The 16,771-nt window shown below is 30.8% G+C and overlaps 1 pseudogene; it reads left to right on the forward strand.

The window, feature by feature from the left end:
• Positions 1-3,563: 3,563 nt before the first annotated feature.
• On the forward strand, positions 3,564-16,457 carry LOC134272189 (perlucin-like protein; annotated as a pseudogene).
• The last annotated feature ends 314 nt before the right edge of the window (positions 16,458-16,771 follow it).

Here is a 16,771-nt window from a genome sequence, read left to right on the forward strand (position 1 = left end):
ATTGTCTAGCTCTAAACATCCATCAACATTCTTTAAATAGGAGACAGTTTCCTCTGATATTTTGCAGTATTTTGCATTGTAGGGGCATTTGACTTCAATTAGTGTACTTTGGTCTAAGATGGCATCAGGCGAAGAAGCAATAAAAGGATGCAACTTTGAAACAAATATTCCACATTTTGAAGTTTTAACATTAAATTTTTCCTCAAACTTTTTTATCGCTAATGACTCATAACACCTACCATGCAAAATAGCTGGAACACAAATTTCAGGCATATGCTTAGTTAAATTTTCAGCCAGTTTTGAAAAATCAGTTTTGTCAGTAGCCTTGCAAACTCGACCAATGTTGGATGAGTTAATTCTCTTTCGTCTTTTATCACGCCAGGTGGCGCTTTTACTTTGTCCCCGTGTTCGCTCTTCTAACTTAACAATATCCTCGTCTGAAATTTTTGTCATATTCATGTTTTGTAACCATATGTATGACAATGGGTGACTGAAATAGTCATGATCTTTTTCTAACCCAATGGTGTTTGCTAGTGGGAAGATTTGTGAGACAACCAAATCACTAATGTTAGGATGATTTACCCAGACATTTCTGAAGGTATCAGAGTACCCTGGCATATTCCGATATGCCCTGGGCCTTGGATCGTAACTGACATCCACTTCACCTGCTAAAGGCAAGTCATTTGCTTTAATTGGACTTCCTTTGTATACTTTAGTGTGATGGAAAGTTTTTAGGTTTTGTGTATATGTCTCCTCTGTGACAATGTCTAGACTTTTACTGAACAATTGTAAACCAAAAATACCACACACACATGCTTACACGCAGCAGTTGGACCCATACCCGCAGCACACTCACGCTGACTTTCAATAATACACCCATCCATATCAACACACACATCCACTTTATATGACACGCTCTTCTTCATCTGTGCCTTGCATTCTGCCTTGATGTAGTAAAAGTTGTTTTCAGCACAGATTCTCACATACTTCAGAAACTTGCTCTCATATATGTACATAACATTATTGTCAATACTTTTGTTCATTCTTTCTATATATGCTTTCACTGCCTCTTCTCTCACTTCTACCATTTGTGTGTCCTTGTTAATATCTTCAAACTTTTCATAACAAGGAACTTGCATACAATACTCTCTCTCTACTCTTTCTGTAGCACCAAAATTTGCATTCCTGTCATATGCTTCAAGTCTGAAATATGTTGAAGGGGAACACTTGTTAATGTGCGGTTAATGTATTTATAGATATAACAATAAAAAAATCCAAACTGCTAAATATCTTTATAAGTCCTGCAATAGTTATTATATATATGGTTTAAACAGAGGTTTCTCAGCCATAATACTCTCTCTCTCTCTCTCTCTCTCTCTCTCTCTCTCTCTCTCTCTCTCTCTCTCTCTCTCAGGCCTAATTTTGTTTACTATAGGGGCCTTTGCTAGGTGATAAGAAGTGCAGTCAAGTAACAGTAAATTTATAAAAAGTTTTAAACGTCAAGCACCTGTGACCTAAGCCTGCATAATTCAACTAAATGGTCTTTTTAGTTTTATACAACATATGCAACTTAAATGCATAATGTAACAAACATTTACTAAACGTTTTTGGCCTGGTATGTTACAAATATTGTATATAACTAACATGACTAAAAAAGCCATTCTTAATTGAATAATGTAAGCTTAGCGTATAGGCGCTTGCCGTTTAAAACTTTTTTTCTGCATTGATAAAATTCAGTAAAAAAGGTTTAAAACGTAAAGAGCCTTTGGCTTCGCCTTATACAGATTGACAATGACATTCGTCAAAAACTGACCCAGACAGGCATTGAAAAAAAATGTAGACTGTATTAATTGGAATTAATCTTACCTAGGTCTACATAAAATATACTTTTGGAGAACTTTTATTGAAATTACAAAGAATATCAGGTACCGATAACGTCTTAATCGCGATTCTGAGTTTGACAGAGAAAATTGTGGTTAAGAAGTTGCCTGCAAGTATAACCTTTCATTCAATTCTCTTTTGCAGCCGGAAATGCGAGCATTTCGTTTCCGTAGCTCTTTTCTAAGTGTGGGTAAATCCCACGCTCCGTAATCAGCCATTATATCTATAAAATCTAATCAAAATAGCAAAAGATACAAGGTTAAAATTACGTTGGCGCTCTCTAAAATTAAAGGTACGAATATTCATGAACTTAAACGTGTCATGCGCCACCTATAATTCAGGGACGATAATGTGCAGTTTTATTTCCAATTGCAGTTGAATAAATGATTTCGAAACATTGGTCTCTCAGCCACTATATTGATACAACACACAGATGTGATAATGCGATAAAAAACAACATCAAACTTTATAGGAAACAAAATTGGTGCATAAAACACGCATTCATAAAAACAAATACAGGATAAATAAAAAAGCGGGGAATAGAGTAAAAATGGTAGTTGCTTTTTTGTCCATAAAATTCAAGGCAGAATCCTACATGTATAGGAAACAAAGAAGTGTGCAAATAAGATGCGTTGCGGGGCAATCTGATTTGCTGAGACAGATAAGGGTTTAAAAAAAATATGGACCTGATAAAAACCGGTAACATAAAAACCAGGTAAACAGGTAAAAGGTTTAGTAAAATAACAAAAAGATAAACGCATTCTGACAACCACAAAAAAGACATAAGAAATTTTTAACATTCATCGGTTTATTTTAAAATAAATCCTATTTTATAGGTTTCTAATCCTTGTGATTCAGTACTAAAAGACCATCAGAAGCCAAGGATATCAATTTTTTTTTATTTTTTTTTATCTTAAAACTGACGCTATCTATACTTGGAATTGTACGACCAAACATTATATACTCTGTACGCACTTTTGTCTTCAATTCTTATTAGTACATATATAAATGCAATATTTTTTTTCAAAAATAGAATGTTGAATTAGCAGACATTTTAGCGAGGTTTTAATCTTGGCATTGTTAGCAAGGGTGCCAAGATCGCTAAATTTGAATATCGAAAGCATTTAATTTCGCTTTATTTAGTATAGCTTCTTTAGTGAGCTTTTTAATTCGCTAAGATTACATATCGCTAAAAGTAAAATCCCATTTTTGAGGACAAATCCCTAGATTTGCGTCTCACTAAAATTTTCATCTGTACGATATGCATACTTTCTGTTTTATGTATTGTATATGAGAAAAACAACTTCATCATGAAAAATAAACAACGAAAAATTAAATAAATAGTAAAAATAGCACAACTTTTTTTTATAAATAGAAATATACACAACATTACATATTTCTTAAAAATATATTAAATTCAGGGGATGAATATAAAAATTGATAAAAAAAAAAAAGTAATTCCCTATGAGATGGTGACAAAAGCACATGGCTATATCGTTAAATATTGTAAATTATATGATAAGCTAGACTAAGCAAAGTATGAGTGTCACAGATTTTGTTATGTTAGCTATATATAAAAGAAATTTACGGTAATTTTTATTCAAGCGGAGGAGAAAATGTCTTTTATATTTGATCGGATATTTTTCTTGGTGATTTTAAGCTTTATCCCATGTCAAATTCATATGCGTAAGTATTTTTCGCGGTTATTGTAATGACGAATGGAAAAAAGAGATTGAAACTTCATCTGCTAAAAAATCGAATACATCCAACAAAATAAGATCAATAAAGAAAACCTTAATGACTTGATATTGCATTCTGTCAAATTTTAGTAAGTTTTATCTTTCTCGGCGTCCCTGTAATATTTACCACCTATTGACGTAGATGTAATAATTACTTTTCCAAAAAAAATGTTAAAAAAATAAAATAAATCTAAATTCATCTACGAGAAATATATTTTTTTAAATGGGAGAGAAAATGATAAACATGTCCTACGAACTTACAAAAATATTGCTTGCCAATCATTTGATCTTGCAGATGTAGGGAACAAAATTAACGGATCTTGGTCAGTAAAATAAAATATTGAACAAGATTCAAAATCAAGAAGTTCTTACACTTACATGTAGTAATAAAGCTATAAAGATTTTATCTAAATAAACGTAAAATTAGACCAAAAGCACTTCGTTTGCTGGTTCATTATAATTAATAATTTTGGGTAGAACAATTACGAAATTAAAAATATGTTGGTAATTATTGTATAAATCATAAGACTAATAAAATTATCATCATGTCAAAATTAGCTAAATATGGTTTATCTATGATTTTATAGTAATGTTTTTCAAATGTTTGCCAAATGTGATTTTTCTCAGCATATGTATAAGCTGTAATCAGCCTGTAATCAATTTAAATGAGAGGGATTGTACAGAAATGTGTTCTATGAAAATTCTAGTGATTGATCAAACTTGCTTAAACCTTTTTCGTTTCAGATTTGGTATCAACCTGCGAAAAAGGTTGGGTCTCCTACCAAAAGAGTTGTTATTACTTTTCAACATCCACAGTTGTATTTAAAGAGGCAATGGTATGGCCAGGTTCAACAGCTTCAACCATTTAATCTTTTATTCTTTCAAAACATGTAGTTTTTTCGTAACAAATACTTTTGTTCAAATTCTTTATTGTCAGTAAAACTGAATATTTTTTATTGCATAAAATCGTATGGTTAAATATTTTGCAGCTAGGGAAAACTATTTTTAAGTCAATCTATCAACGGATAATTTTTTTTATCTAACTAAAATCCTATGATGAGGAATAACCATTTCTTAACCACGAAACACAGAAAAATGACCTACATTTTGTAGTTGGCATGTTACCAAATGGGCGCAGAACTCCTGGAACTTCAAAACGCAATGGAAGAGAATTGGATAGATAACCAGGCTCGAATACGAGGTACAACTCAATGAACTGATAATATTGACCAACTATCAAAGCAAAATAGTATTCTTATTGCTTATATATGAATAAATAAAAGAATGAATATAATTTTCATCCCTATCTGATTATTGTGAAGTATGTAAATAAAGAAAATATTTCAATTTCATTCCTTTGATGTTTAATTATGATGTATTTGTAATAAATTTGCACATTCGTCCGTTAAAAGGATTATTAAATGCATATATGTGTGGCTGTGGACATTAATCAAAGTTGAAATATCATCTAACAGGTTATACGTCTCAGATCTGGCTTGGTGCAAATGATGTTCAACAAGAGGGAAAGTTTATAACTGTTTTATAACTGTTTCTAAGGCTGAGATACTTCACTACAGCAACTGGATGACAGGACAACCAGATAAATATAAACCGGAACTAGAAAATTGTGCTACATATTGGGTATCTTATAAAGGGATGAATGATGCTCCATGTAATACCAAGTATATCTACATATGCAAAAAATAAAAATAAAAGACATTTTTATTTACCAATACTAGTTTTGTTATCTTAAATCGGAGAAAAAAACACTATTATGTGATAATAAACTCCACCACTCAAGGAATATTCAAAATCATAGTAAACTACAGTACATCATATTTTCAATGTACCTCTATGCCTATAAAGTTTTGGTATGTACTTGTATACGTACGGTGTAGTTAAAACTAACATGAAGTTTACAGTAGTTTATCAGATGGTATTCAAGGCTAAAATTGGCTGAATTAAGATGTAGGGATACTATTTAAGGTATACTATGTCTTGTTGAGGGCTCATAATCTGTGTTTTTGAACAAAACACAGCTTCAATGTAGGCTTTACCTATTCTTTAAAAATGGCGAACAATCTTTTTTCTAGTTATATTCAACATCTTGACATTTAAATCAAGCAGAAATATTCGCATTACTTTTTTTTTCCATATTTATCTGATTCGATCTATATTGTATATCACTTGAAGCTCAAAAATCGAAGGAGTCAGAAGGTTTAACCTAGCTGTTTTTAAAAGGCTGTAATTCTGATGATATTTTATGTAAGTTTATAGGAAATGTCACTTCTACAAGGTCCCATAAACTATCCATCGCTTTAGTGTTGAGTAATTTGATGAATTACGGACAATTTCTATTCAATAACAATGCATATCACATACTACATATCACATTGACATCAAGAGCAAAAGGGAAAACAAAATATTTTTATAATTGTCTTTTTCGTCGTGGCGAATTCTGTGCTCTTCGTGATCAGAAAAAAATCTACAGCGCAGTAGCCTGTCATTATTTTGAAAAGTACATGTATATTCTGTCTAATCAGATATGGTTTCTTAAAATAATTATAAAATCATGATGCAATCTTTGAACACATATGGAGGATATATAACATGTATGAAGATTTTTATTCTTTCGCAGGGTTCTCCATCATTTGAGATTCTACTGTGTTGCAGAGTTTTCGCGAAGCACTAATATTTCGCGGTATTTTCGCGAACAAATTCGCAACTGACTCACAATTAATTATAATTACAAAAGATTACAAGCACACACTTATTTAAAAATCGCTAATTCGTTACACAAATGGTATGGTTGTACATACTGATAAAAGGGAAAAAAAAACGTTCTGAAAATCAGAGGAAATTCTGACCGATAGTCGAACTATTTAACATTTTTGAAAGTAGATTTGCCGTGTTTATGTTTCTTGATCGAGTTACCGCATTACAAAAAAGGAACTTCAGAACAGTAAAAAATTTTAAAGAGTTCCTTGAACATGCTGAAATTTCAAAATTTTTGGCAATTTCTTTACATCAGTCAAATGACTTCGTTTCGATGTTATGTTTGACTTACAGTGCTTACATAATTCTAGAGCCATGGCTCTATAGGAAAGACATCTTTAAATATATTTCATAAATAATACAATGATTTTTATTGCAACTACCAATTAACCGGTACATTGAATTGTGAAAACAATTATTTGTCTTTGTTCCGTCATGCGTAAAGTCCGGCGAGTGTGTCGGAGATAACTGACTGATTACTCAAGGTGAAGCCCTAGTAATTAAGGATGATAACTTTTTGAATTGAAAGACGGTAGAATTGCTTGATTAAAGTTTCAGTTAGAGAGAATTTGTGTTTGTAGATTTTCTACCGTAATTATCACAACTCTTACTGTGTCGGCAAAATTTTTACTGTGTAATCTAATGTGCGACATCTCTCGTTTTCTCCAAAGTGTTATCGCATGCAAAAATCAGAAAAAAAAGATTATATTAAAACTACATTCAGTTATAATGAACCATTCAAACAATGATCATAAGACCTATTTACTAAGCTATTGGATCAGTTAAAAATACACTTCTAATACTTTTAAAAAAAACCGCTAAAATATGGAAATATATTTCAAATTCAAACAAAGTCATTTCGTAGTTTATATACTTTGCTATATGCTATAAATTATAATTCAAAGATAACAAGCAAATTCAAGGAATTGTGGTTCCCCGCTTTCGGTGTCTTTTTGGGTGAGATATCATTTTTTATAACATATTGTGCGTAATATGAACATCCTATCATATGTCATTTATTTAAAAATCATCATTGAACTCCAAGGTCAAGGTCAAAGGGTCAAAGTTTTTGGTAATTAATGAAAGGTCTTCTCACAAGGATTTCGTACTTAAAGTATGAAAGCCATAGTTATAAGTACGGAAATCTCCATATTCAAGGTAAAAGGTCAAAGTTGTTGGTATCCAATGAAAGATCTTGCTACAAAGAATATATATGTGAAATATTAAAGTTCAAGTTTCTACCATTCAAAAGATATGGCCAAAGTAAAAGTTGGGATTTTTTGTGTAAAAGTGGGTCAAACCCCAACACTACTGGACGAAAAAAGTGCTGAGAATCCCAAATTTTACTGATAAAGTTTGATAATTACTGATAATGTGCTGTTGTTGCTGATAAATACTGATATTTACTGTTATTATTACTGTTGTTGCTGATATTTTTTGTTGTTTCTGATAAATACTGATAATTACTGTTGCCTTTTACTGTTGAGTCTGATAAATACTGATAAATACTGTTGAGGTACTGTCACTGCTGAGAATTGCTGATAATTACTGTTGAGGTACTGTCGATGCTGAGATTTACTGATAATTACTGTGGTCATTGTTTTTAACCTGGAAATTGGTTTAAAATAAAACAACGGGCTATAAAAACCTTCAATTATTACTTTCTTTTACTTGAATTATCATGGCAAAATTTTCATATTTTTTTTTTAATGTTCTGCTTATGGCGAAATTACATGACTGTATGTATGTATGCTGATCTCAATTTCTACATTACGTTAACTGTGTGAAAATTTTGACAATAATCAAATGAATTATTAATAGAATGAATATATAGAAATAGAATTAAAAAAAAATTAACGGCAGAAAAAAATGGAATTTTACTTTTGCATAAGATCATATTGAAAAATAAACTGTAAATAAAAAGAAAATTATGCTATCTTTCAAAAAGATCCATCGCCGCCTTTCCCGACTCCAAAAAATTATGTAGGGAGATCGGTGATCTTTTTTTTTCAATAATAAGAAAAAAGTTCGTAACGGATGGGAAAAAAATCGGGATAAGAAAAGTTTCTTGCAGGTTAGAAAAGTTGGATTTGTTCCGTTTTCACTAAGTCAACTGGTCGTGTTTGGACAACATTTTGTTTTTGAAGGCTTTTTTTTTCTCGAAAACAATTATATTTATCTTGTTAAATGTTCAGTTTTCTGGTCTCTTTTTGTCGAAATATTTGAAAAATGTGCTCGGAAATTAGAAATTTTATCCCTTTTAAAAAGTAACTAAGAGGTGAAAACAGGTTTGAATATGTTCAATCTGTGGGCACTGATTTTAATTAATAATTTATTTATTTATTCATTTATTTTAATGTTATGTAGACGTTTGTAGATCGTCCAAGAATTAAACTCCTCCACATGTACATATATATGTACAAGTACACACTGTATGCATGTGCAACCGGCAAATGGGGCGAGCTGATTAAAAATTAGAGGTTAAGAATCCCTAGTACAAAGGTACATGTGTTTAGTTTGTCTTAAAATTTAAATACAAAATCATTTTTTATTTAATCAGTTTTGAAATCTCATTAATTTATTTTTATTTGATTTTATGGAATGGGAAATAACTAAATGTAATATGTTACTATAAGTATATGATCAAATTAATGATTTTAATTTTGCATGGTAAAAAGTTGAAAGGAAAACACCTTTAAATTGATTTCAATTGATCAAAAATCGGTGATCGACCTGTGATTTGGCTGTATTGTGTACATGTCTTCAGCCCCGGGGTAGAACGGGGTACAACTTGTATATTCCATGCAAATTGTAGTGGTCAGCGTAACAATGGGCACTAATTACCTATTGTTCTTCGTCTGCGGCTACCGGTGTTATCAATAAACAAACTACCTACACTGTACATGTACTCGCTACTTTGGAACAATCTTAAAGTTTATGGTCGCACGAAAAAAAAAAATTCCGTAATATTGAATTTGATGACGAATAAAATTGATAGAAAAAATATTTAGAATAGAACACTTTGGTACTATAATGAAAAAAAGATATATACATGTACATCACGTACGTTGTACAGACTTATTTTCATTATTATTTCAATTCTCAAAGATCTATCTTCTTCAGTATTTAATTTCATTTTTTAGTTTTACATGTAGGCATATTTCTTTAATCAATCAATCATTTAAATTTGAATCTTTTTACCATTTTACTTTAGTATACATAGACCACAAAAACATATAAAATGTATGTGATTTTATACATAACAGTAGGTCTAAAAGGCATGCGTTAATAAGAAACTAAATAAAAAAAAATTCGTAGGTTGCTATAAATGCGAAGTAAGGGAATTAAGGCCGGGGAGTATATTTTGTTTATCAGATAAAAGAATGTTCCGGGGGAGGTGGTCACATGTATTTATTTTCAATTCTGAATCTCTGCTAACGATTGTTTGGGACCGGTAAATACGTAGACGAGAAATTGACTTCACTTTTTAATAAAAAAAAAAAGTGTGCAAAATATACAATCATATAGACATAAAAAGAAAGATTGTTTAGTGAAGCACTTTTTTGAATTAATATTAGCAGGAATTATTCCCAATTCAGATGCAGGGAAACTCCACTTCGCTTAATCCGAGAAAAAAAACCCTTAAATGTATGGATTTTGAATGTCAGAAACATGCATGACGTTGTGTATCGCACTCATGAATAAATGTAATAATTACTTCAGTTCTGAAATGTGTATGGTTCATTGCAATTGATTCTCTAAAATAATTTTATTCATGCATATGAAAAATTCGATAAGTATAATATCATAACTTGCTTGACTTTTAAAACACACAACTAAAGAACAGACCTTGTCCTATCAGCTATCACTTAATTGTAAACAGTATTTCACCCCCTCCTTTTTGTGCTACAATCAAGTAAAATCATATAAATAAGCACCAAGTCTGTACTGATCGTTTATACAAAGGTCTCGGAGAAAAATGGAATTAAAAAATAATTATAATCACACAAAATTCTAATTTTACAAAAACGCAAGCCGTAACGATATCCCTATGTCAGAATGTACTAATAATTGACCCGATTCTAAAACGAAAGTAGAACTTTTACACGTGGTTGACATGTATGTAGACCTTGTCCTATCAGCTATCACTTAATTGTAAACAGTATTTCACCCCCTCCTTTTTGTGCTACAATCAAGTAAAATCATATAAATAAGCACCAAGTCTGTACTGATCGTTTATACAAAGGTCTCGGAGAAAAATGGAATTAAAAAATAATTATAATCACTGCACAAAATTCTAATTTTACAAAAACGCAAGCCGTAACGATATCCCTATGTCAGAATGTACTAATAATTGACCCGATTCTAAAACGAAAGTAGAACTTTTACACGTGGTTGACATGTATGTTCAATAACAACAAGCACAAAGTTTGCATTAATGGAAAAAGTTTATTCAAGTTATGATTTATTTTATTTAGTTTTTTAACTGACTGACCGCATATAACATGCTTAAGGAGTGGCGCATAATATTAGAAGCCATATGCCCATAGACTTAAAACAGTATACAATGAAAAAAGAATTAGCCTAAAGAAAGACGTATATTTCATTGACTGAAAATCACTCTGCATAAGATTTATGTCATGTAGTGTACAATCCTAAGCCTTAACAAATAATTTAAAAGAGATTGAGAGAGAGAGAAAGCTAGAAAGCGACACGATATAAAATTTGCAGGGAGGACATCGGAGAACTAGAGCGCGCTGTCTACATAATCTATAAAAAAAAAAAAATAATTCAAGATGCTTCAATTTAATCATTTGACCCTGTCACATTCTTCTATAAATAACAAAGTGTACGCTTCAAGACTAGATTTTATGAAAAATATTTAATACTGTCTTGTTAAAATGAGAGCTTAATTTAAAAGTAATTGGAAAAGGGTGGGGGTGGGGGCGTTTTCAACTTAATGTGCTCATGCATTTTCAGTTCTCCACACGGTAAAATAAATTGATATTTAAAACCATTGACTGTATTGAAATATTAAAGAAATCCACAAAAAGCTTTTGATGACAGTACACATACATGTGAGAAAAAATATGAGATGAGATTTTTTTGAACAAAAATTAATCTTTTTAAAAAAGTACTTGGGAAGAAAAACCACTGCAAATACAACAGAATAATCTTCCTCAGATACTGTCATCTATGTGTAAGGAGAAATTTAAAGAAAAAACATAAACATTTATGAAAGCTTATGTTAACATTATGGTTAAAAATTATCATAATGAAATTAATATATGAAAACTGAAAACAAATTAATAAAATGTGACTTTTTTATTTAGAATAATTTATTTTGTAAATGACTGTAATGAATTTGTTAAAATATTTAAAAAAAACAACAAATAATCATTTCTCAGGCTATTTCAATCCATTCCCAGGTTAAAAACAATGACCACAGTAATTATCAGTAAATCTCAGCATCGACAGTACCTCAACAGTAATTATCAGCAATTCTCAGCAGCGACAGTACCTCAACAGTATTTATCAGTATTTATCAGACTCCACAGTAAAAGACGACAGTAATTATCAGTATTTATCAGCAACAACTAAAATTATCAGCAACAACAGTAATAATAACAGTAAATATCAGTAATTATCAGCAAGAACAGCACCGTATCAGTAATTATCAGACTTTATCAGTAAAATTTGGGATTCTCAGCACTTTTTTCGTCCAGTAGTGCAAGGTCAAGGTCCTAAGGTCAAATTTGGTGGTACCCAAAGAAAGGTCTTGTCACAAGGAATACACTTGTGAAATATGAGCTCAGTTAAAGCAAAAGTTATGGGCAAGGTTAAAGTTTTTGTGACGGATGGACAGACTGACTGACTGACGGACAGACGAATGAGATTTAATGTCCCCTCGCTTTAGCGAAAGCGGGGGACAATAAAATGGGCTTATTCACATGGCGCCGTCAGCTTGCAAGCTTTTATAATGTTTATGTTGAAACAGTTCTTTGATAAATGTTTCAACATAATCTTCCAGTGATCGTGAAAATAAAATTGATTGCATTGTTATGTCAACGTGTTACCTTCGTACCTGACTGTAATACTCATTAATAATGACAAATAAAGAATGATATAAATCTCAAAATACAACAGCTGTTCGATATGTTGTTTACAGAGCATTTAAGCTAATTTAATGATTTAAAATACATTCTAGTTAATTTTTTTATATAACATTCATATCCATTCAGGTAGCTGAACGGTGACTTAACTTTGGCTAAAGCCTTTTATGTGATAAAAGTATACTTAGAACAAGTTTTTAACTCACTTTTAAGCCACCTTCTACACTGTAGCTGGCCTTGTAGGTGTTTAATGTCAACACTCCCTTGAACTGCTTTATGGCCGCCAGTAAGTCATTACTTAATCGATACTATCGTATTTTGAGATATTTTTTTTTTCAAATTATTTTGGTCTGCAAATAAGTTCTAAATTTCTGCATTTCCACATTCGTTTATTTGACAATAAATTTAAAATAAGATAATGAAAGGTTATTTATACGAACAATGCAGATATTCGTCAAATTAACATATCCATTAACATTTTAAAGCTGCAAAGCATATTCTTAATACTATACCTGAGCCAGTCTTGATATAAATTGTCATTCAAAAAACCCAATTGTTAATGAACTAATCATACCTAATTTGGTAACATGCCTTAAAATTGTTTAAATTGTAGAGCAAATGATATTTGATTCTATGTAATTTCAAAAGAAGTAATATGTTGCAACTTATTAGATTTCATTCTTTCATTTTTTACACTCAACCATCATTGCTTTAATTTTGTAAATTGTTGCACATTAAAACAATTATGCTAAACGCTTATGGTTTTTCTTTTCTTTCCTCACTTTTCAAATTGTATTCATTTAAAATTTTAAGTCGAGGATAAGTACATGCATCTTTTTAGAACAAATGTTAGAAACTCGAACCCTTTTAAGCCTTTTTGTTCATGAAAGATTTAATTCATGTTCCATTAAACTATAATGATATGTTAAGAAATTCTCTTTAGAGTTGTTATCACACAAACTGGTGTGAAATTAATGATGATGTTATTTAGCATCAGTTTGATTAATTCAATCAAATGAAATACATTTTATAGATGAAAAAAAACACGCTTATTTTAAAATGTATTGATAATATTTATACTCTCAGATTATAGATATGGATTTGTGTTTGAAATTGATATCAAAGAAGATAAAAATCGCTACACAGGAAAAATGTCAACATGTGTAAAATATGTGTTTGGTTTCACATGTGTTCAACACATGTTTTTCACATGTAATACATGTGTGTAAATAAACCCATGTAAAATATGTGTTTCATTTACATGTAAAACATATATAATATACATATGTAATACACCTGTGAGATGAAATATATGTTAAACACATGTTTTTCGCCACATATGTATAACACATGTTATATATGTTTAATATATGTGTGCGAAAATATAGATGAATTTTACATTTTTAATTTATGTAAATATATGTATATTCATATACACATGTTATACACTTGTTTAGTTTTTTCTCATACGTGTGGGGTTATGGCCCATTAGATAAATTATGCTTTAACTGTATTTTTTTATTATACATAGGCAATTCAGCCACATATGATCCACATATGCATTGCATTTCATATGATGATCATATGAGAATCATATGTATATACAATCGTATGAGAAAGACCCTGCATATGAGAATCATATGAATATTTTGACAGCGATCATATGAGAATCATATGAAATAATATTCTCTAATTTACCCTTGATATACTCACGTAAAATTGCAATTTCAATAATATATATCAAAATAAATTTATTTGTACATTTGAATTCAAAAGAATTTGTTAGTAGATCTAATTACTTATGACTATGTAAAGTTTTGCTCTGTTTATCCCCCCCCCCCTTTCCCTTCTAAAAAAATCCTTTCACATTTTTTTTCTTAAATAATGCATTTACCAGACAAAATTGATTAAGAATAAATTAATTTGCTTTTCATTGGGCTTGGCTTAATTCTTGAGTAGAATTAAAATAATTCCGCATTTGTCTCTGGGCCGGTTTTGTCTTTTATCAGATGAAATTGTGCGTCATTTTTGACGTCACTGCTGCAGCAGACGTTCTGGATGTTTTGGAAAGGTAAGAGATCTCCTAGCAATTTTTTAAAAGACTGTTAATTCATGTTGTTTAATTATCATTTCATTAATTATAGTTACAGGCGCTTTCTATTTATATACATGTAATACTCTTCTCACTGTGACTTGTATCATGCTTCTCATTGTTAAATCAATGCATTTCATAAACCTAACGTTAGTGATCTGTAAGTAATTTTGGATAAATTTGTTTCTGAATGAATGTAATAAACATTACATGTTACATTGTAGGCTAAAGGATTACTAATTTAAACAAAAATGTTTCCTTTGTTTACGTACCGATATGAAAGTGAAAGTAGAAATCTTGAAACCCTTTCAATTAGTGTTTATGTATGTGGAGATCGTTATCAAGTCGATTCTTTCATCAACTTAATATTATCAAATGTTTGTTTTTATGGCCTATAGATGCATACAGTAACTTGAGTTCAGTATCACAGTGCTGCGTCCAAAAAGCCCGAAGCAGATAAGACTGGCGATTGATCCTAAAGCTGATTTGACATATTGATTGCATCATCACAGTATTAAATGTAAAAATAGATAGCATAATTGCAATAGAAACCTTTGTGACAAAATATTTCTTGATTATTTCTTTTTGTTCCTTTATAACTAGAAGAACTACTTTATGTTGTTTGCACGACTTCATAAAAAAAAAATCCAACTTAGTACTACAACAATCTTATTCTATAATATAAAACGATTTTAATTCAGTGCACTAGTCCTTTAAAATATGAAAAGTATGAATAAAATTTGCTGGCTTTAAAAGCAATGAGGTATGTCGTTTTGAAACTGATGCAATAACTTCAGGGGGGGGGGGGGTAAATAGATTTTTCAAGGTACACGTACATGTTCATATGTGCATGTGTGTTGAAAGTACATCAGCTTGCTAATCCATTGGATATTTACATCTTTTATATATTCATTTATAACTGACATAATTATAAAAATTTCCAACACTAGAGAACATAGTTTCGGGTAATATGTATTAGATATTTAAGACTATTGAGAACCTACAAGCTTGTATTCTCTCTTTTTTGTAGTTTTAGTTATGATTATAAAATACCTACTGTGTGAATATTTGTTTTACAGGTTCAAAAGGAGTAAAATCTTGCATGATACATGTATTTGATAATACTGTCAGAAAATTTACATTTCTTATCCGCTGAATACAACAAAAAACCTTTTCAATTTACATTCTGCAGTCAGCATGTTACCAGATGGGCGCAGAAATATTGGAACTTCAAAATGCAATGGATGAAAAATGGTTTGATAACCTTGTTCGATTAAGAGGTATAAATTGATGAATTGATTGTTGAAACACCGTAAAAGTAAAGTATTACGCTGGTCGCTGGTTGCTAATGGTTTAATATCTGAAACAAAATTTTAAAAAAGTATTTTGACCTCTTTTGGCATGCATTGTGTTGTATAAAATGAGAATAAAAAGATTATTCCTTTGAAATTTATTAGCGTAGTCATATATTATATTATATTTCCTTCACATATCCGTTTAAACAATGTTAAACGTTATGCTGTGATTATTGATTGAGGTTTAAATGCATTGAATAGGTCATTCGCCCCAGATCTGGCTTGGTGCAAGTGATACTCATCAGGAAGGAAAGTTTATATCTGTCTCAAAGGCTGAGGAACTTCCTTATAGCCACTGGTTAAAGGGACAACCTGATAACTATGGCGGAGGAGAGAACTGTGCTACCTACTGGGTCTCTTATAAAGGGATGAATGATGCACCATGTGACCACAAGTATAATTATGTTTGCAAAAAATGAAAATAAAAAATACGTTATCATTGTATTATGATTACATTTGAATTATACGTTTTTTATTTTGTTTTTAATTCCACTTCAGATGAAAATATGATGTAAAAATAAACATTGATCTTGAGCCACATTTAAAACTATGGTAAAGTAAATTACATTCTTAACTGCTTTTTGCAAAATAACACTGAAATATAAGGAGATAACAAACAGTATTCAAGCTAAAAGGTCCAGAAAATAATACAGATATGAACAGACAAACACAGACCTCCAAAATCAGAGGTGGGATTATGTGCCATAGAGGAGCGAACATTTCCTGACGACCGGTCACACCCCCTGTGTGTTCCTTGTCATGATCGGGAAAAAGCGGGAAAATTCATCGTCAATTCAGTGTAAATAATGGACTAAC

Source organism: Saccostrea cucullata, unplaced genomic scaffold (genome assembly GCF_032062105.1).
Source record: "Saccostrea cucullata isolate Sc308-1 unplaced genomic scaffold, CSIRO_AGI_Scuc_v1 ctg2266, whole genome shotgun sequence".
Lineage (NCBI taxonomy): Eukaryota > Metazoa > Mollusca > Bivalvia > Ostreida > Ostreidae > Saccostrea > Saccostrea cuccullata.